Below are 4,888 nucleotides of genomic sequence, written 5' to 3'. Positions count from 1 at the left end.
GGTAGACACGGCTTGAGATCTTCGCTGGGACCCGGTCTTTCGAGGTAGACACGGCTTGAGTTCTTCACTGGGACCCCGATTTGATTATTAAGTGGAAGTCCGAGCTGAGTTCTTCACTGGCACAGTTGGAATTAAGAGAGCTGTATAGGGGATCAGCTCCCATATATATTATGATTGATATTTGTAACACCCCAAAATTTTATTAATTATGAGTATTTTTGATATTTAAAGTTTATTTAAATTTTAGGAATTTTTTTGAGATTTTTCGGATTTTAAAAATCGGGTTCGATTTTCCGAAAATATAAACTTTGATGATTTTTAAAAATTAATTTAAAGACCACGTGGTAAAACTAAAAATATTTTTGGAGTCTACGTATTTTTCTGAGTTTTACGGAATTTTTTCGGAATTTTTGGACCTCGTTTTCGGTCCCGAGGCAGAGTAAAAATTCAAAATTTTGTATTTCGAATCGAACCGGCCGAATCGAACCGGACCGGATCGGACCGGTCGAATCGAACCGGCTCCCTTTCCTTTTTCTTCTCCCGCGCACGTCTCTCTCTTTTCTCTTTCTTTTCTCTCTCCTCCCCTCCCCTGCGCGCGCGCGTCGCTCCAGTTTCTCCGGCCAAATCCGGCCGATCCGGCCACCGATTGGACCGGGTCTTGTGTCTAAAATCATCTACTCGACGAGAGCTTTCCATAGACACCAAGAACGCCGAAATCCATCGAGCGGATTGTCCGATTTTTGCTCGGGAAGATTTTCGCCCATTTCGACTTTTGGGCTAGATTTCTCGAAAACCGTGAATCCCATGAGAAAACCGAGGCTACCAGCACGCTCCACTCGACGAGAGCTTCGAGGGATATTAATTTCAAAATTTTCCGACAACGTTTTTCGGTGGGTCCCACGGAACTTCGCAGTGTTTTTCTGAGCATTAAATGAGCTTAGAAAATTCTGAAAAATTTATGTACTAACCCCCGTGTTATGGGCTTCGTGTAGGTATTCTCAATTCGCGGAAATTCGACAGTTGACCGGGTCTGCGAAATTCCGGCCAGACAGACCCGTTACCGGAAAAGTCTCCGAATTGGGCCGAGATTTTGCCTACCCCCCCATTGTCAGACGTCCCGAGCGCGTCCCCGAGGTCGGAATCGGCAAAGGTAAACCCGAACCTTGTTTTTTCGTAATTTTCTAGTGCTTAAATAGGATTAAAAATCCGTAAAATATTCGTGGTAGCTTAGAAAATTACGATTCTTTTAGCAATAGCTTAGTAATATTGCTAAGGACCGCGGGGCAAAGTTTTATAATTTTTAGAGCTTGTTTGGGCAGTTTTTGCAAAAATGATCAATAATAAGGACTAAATTGAAATTTTGCGTATTGTGATGGATAATTGATTTGATGGGCCCAGGAGGGGCTGTGTGATATGATTGAACTGTTGATATATGGATTGTGAATATAGAAGTGCGTTTTTAGCCCTTTTGCAGGTTGGGTAGGTCCTAGGTATAGGGGAGACTCTGCCGGATTTTAGTCACTACTTAGGACGTAATTGGTCTTTTTCTTTGTTTGTATTGAGTCAGATTGTATTAATTAGATGTAATGTAATTGTCAGGTGAGCCGGGACAGCCTTCTTCCTCCGCCCAGCCGCCACAGTAATTTGTCGTCAAGTCTGTGAGTAAAATATTAATTTTAATTATAATTTCGATATTATTATATGTTCAGCATGCCCATGCATCACTTATATGAATATATTTATATAGTTAAACTCTAGGCACGATTTATGTTGCATTCATAACTGTTAATGTGCCATGAGTGTTGTTGTGGTAATTTGGAGCAGTGTGCGTGCGTTGGCGTGCGTGTGATGTGGTGTGGACTATGGATAGGACGGGGTAGTCACGGCTTGAGTTCTTCGCTGGGACCCGTTCCTTCGAGGGGTAGTCACGGCTTGAGTTCTTCGCTGGGACCCTCGATTTGGTTTATTAAGCGAAAGTCCGGCTTGAGTTCTTCGCTGGCACCAGGTTGGATTTAAGAGAGCTGTACAGGGGATCAGCTCCCAATATATTATGATTGATGCTACAGGGTGCGTGAGTGCTCCAAATTACCTTTTTGATGCTATGATGTGAATATGATGTTAATGTTGCATTTCACTCTAACAGGTTGCATTAGTTTCAGATAGTTATAGAGATTATAGTTAAGATTGATATTTTACTCTCTGAGTCGAACGCTCACTCCTGTTCAAAAATTTTTACAGGCCACAGGAGGATATTTTATTCTGGGTTAACCTGCTTTTATCCTTCGCAGGTTGTTTATCCATGTTTGTGTAATTTTAATTACTCCTAGAATTTCCGCATGTGTTAGCGGATTTATTTGAATTTGGTCTGTAATATTTTTATCATGTTGGACCTGTAAACTTAAATATGTTATGCATGTTGATGGATTGGATGAGGGAGCTGAGCTCCCATTTATTTTATGTTGATGAGTATGTGGAGGGTGAGCTGAGCTCCCCAATTGAGTATTTATTGTGTTTACAGGTCGGGTGAGTCAAAAACTCCCCGTTGGAAAGTCCATTTTATGGCCGGACTCTGTCCGTTTGGTTTCTTGAATTTGGGCCCAATGGGCCTTAGAATTGGGTAAATGACCAGTTAAGGCTTACTACGGGCCTCGGGGCTTTAGGCTAGCCTGTGTCCTAGTGCCGGTCTGGCCCACAGGTTGGGTCGTGACAAATGTGGTATCAGAGCTTAGGCTCCAGATTCTTAGGGAAAATTTGTCTAAGTGTTGGGAAAAGTCTACTAGGAGTCACATGCGGAAAATTAGGGTCCACATTCGTCTTGCATTGTCGTCTTTGCTTCTAGTTTCTGCTTCATATATTGTGTGTAAATATGAGTCTATAGAGCTATGTAATGTGCAGTTTTGAATTTTGTGGGCTAATGCTGCTGAATTTCAGGAAAATGCGTAGAAGCAGGAGAGCTGCCACTGCACCAGAACCAAATGTGCCTGACGAGGTGTCAGCACAGGATGAGGCACCTGCCCCAAGGAGGCGGGGTAGGAGGCCTAGAGCTGCTCAAGTAGAGGAGCAGCCACCCCCAGTACAGGATCAGTCCTTTATGGCACAGGGTTCCATGGACCCAATGGCAGCTACCCTAGCTGGGTTACAGAGAACCATCGATATGATGGCGCAGTATATGGTCCACCCTCCACAGCAGCAGCAGTCCACCGCACCAAAAGGGGAACCTTACAAACAGATCATAAATTTTAAGAAGTTGGTGCCTGGTATTTTTGATGTGTCAGATGACGCATATCGGTTTTTGGATTCCTGCAGACAGCAGAATGTAACTACGATTGACCGAGGCACAGATAGAGATCGATTACGCCATGGATGACAGCGGAAGAGCAAAGAAGAACAAAGCAGAAGGTTCCTCAGGTGTCCCTCCCATGGGTACTCAGGACAGTGGTGGCCAGAGTAATTACAGAGGAAAGAGTAGAAATAAGAAAAGTGGATTTAGGCATAAACCTCGAGGATTCAGACCAGGGTACGGATCCAGTAGTGGTCAGAGTTCAGGGTACAGTAGTTCTGGGTCTGGATCAGGATCCTCTTTGGCACCTTGTGCACAATGAGGAAGAGGGCATTCAGGACCTTGTTTGATGGGATCAGGAGTGTGCTTCAGGTGTGGCCAACCAGGTCACTTTGCTAGGGAATGCCGTTTTGGTGAGCCACGATGGGGTCACAGTGGTTCATTGCCAACGTTCGCCACCTGTATCCGGTGCTTCCCACATGGCGGATCGATTCGATGGCCAACAGGGCCGAGGACAAGGGGGACGTGGATATGGAGGCAGATCAGGAGGTAGGAGTCGATGCAGTGGTTACGCCACTCAGGGTAGGGGTCAAGCTCTGGTTTTCACCCTGACCCACCAGGATGCTCAGGCCTCAAACGCAGTTGTGGCAGGTATTCTTCTGGTCTGTTCTTATGAGGCTCGTGTTTTAATAGATCCGGGTGCTACGCACTCATTTGTCTCCCCTGTATTTGCCATGAGGTTGGGTAGAAACCCTACAACCTTAGAATGCCCTTTGTCGGTAGCTACCCCACTTAGTGACAACATAGATGTAGACATGGTATTTCCGGGTAGCCCAGTGGTAGTGGATGGAAAGATCCTCCCAGCAGACTTGGTTCCTCTACCAAGAATGGATTTCGATGTAACTCGGGATGGACTGGTTGGCAACTCATTATGCCACCTTAGACTGCAGGAACAAAAAGGTGTATTTCCACATACCTGGTGTGGAAGAGTTTAGCTTTGATGGTGACAGGAGCGTGGCTCCATATAATTTGGTGTCAGCAATTAGTGCCAGAAAAATGTTGAGGCGTGGATGCCAAGGGTATTTGGCATTGGTGAGAGATACATCTGTAGAAGGTGTCAGCATGGAAAATGTTCCTGTTGTCAGAGAATTCATGGATGTCTTCCCTGAAGAGCTTCCAGGGTTGCCACCAGAAAGGGGAATAGAGTTCTGCATTGATGTTGTTCCGGGTACAAACCCCATATCCATGCCACCTTACAGGATGGCACCAGCAGAATTGAAAGAGCTGAAGGAGCAATTACAGGAGCTTTTGGACAAGGGTTTCATACGTCCGAGCACTTCACCCTGGGGTGCTCCTGTTCTATTTGTGAGAAAGAAGGATGGGTCATTGAGGTTGTGTATCGACTACAGACAGCTGAACAAGGTGACTGTGAAGAATAAGTATCCACTTCCTTGGATCGATGATTTGTTTGATCAGCTCCAAGGAGCTAGATTCTTTTCCAAGATAGACCTGCGATCAGGCTACCATCAGTTGAGAATCAGGGATGAAGACGTGTCCAAAACGGCTTTCAGGACAAGATATGGTCATTATGAGTTCTTAGTGATGTCT

General features: G+C 45.0%; 1 long non-coding RNA gene across 2 annotated transcripts; it reads left to right on the top strand.

Annotated features, from left to right (window-relative positions):
* Positions 1-570: 570 nt before the first annotated feature.
* On the top strand, positions 571-3,086 carry LOC131182934 (uncharacterized). 2 transcript variants are annotated; one of them, XR_009151103.1, is made up of 4 exons: positions 571-890; positions 993-1,150; positions 1,600-1,658; positions 2,932-3,086. It is a non-coding gene; the product is annotated as an uncharacterized LOC131182934 (long non-coding RNA). The 2 variants fall into 2 exon arrangements; XR_009151102.1 differs by lacking the exon at positions 2,932-3,086 and adding an exon at positions 2,239-2,502.
* Positions 3,087-4,888: the final 1,802 nt, after the last annotated feature.

Source organism: Hevea brasiliensis, chromosome 9 (assembly GCF_030052815.1).
Source record: "Hevea brasiliensis isolate MT/VB/25A 57/8 chromosome 9, ASM3005281v1, whole genome shotgun sequence".
Taxonomy (NCBI): Eukaryota; Viridiplantae; Streptophyta; class Magnoliopsida; order Malpighiales; family Euphorbiaceae; genus Hevea; species Hevea brasiliensis.
Note: the sequence above shows the minus strand (reverse complement) of the source record. Positions and strands in the feature narration are given on the sequence as shown.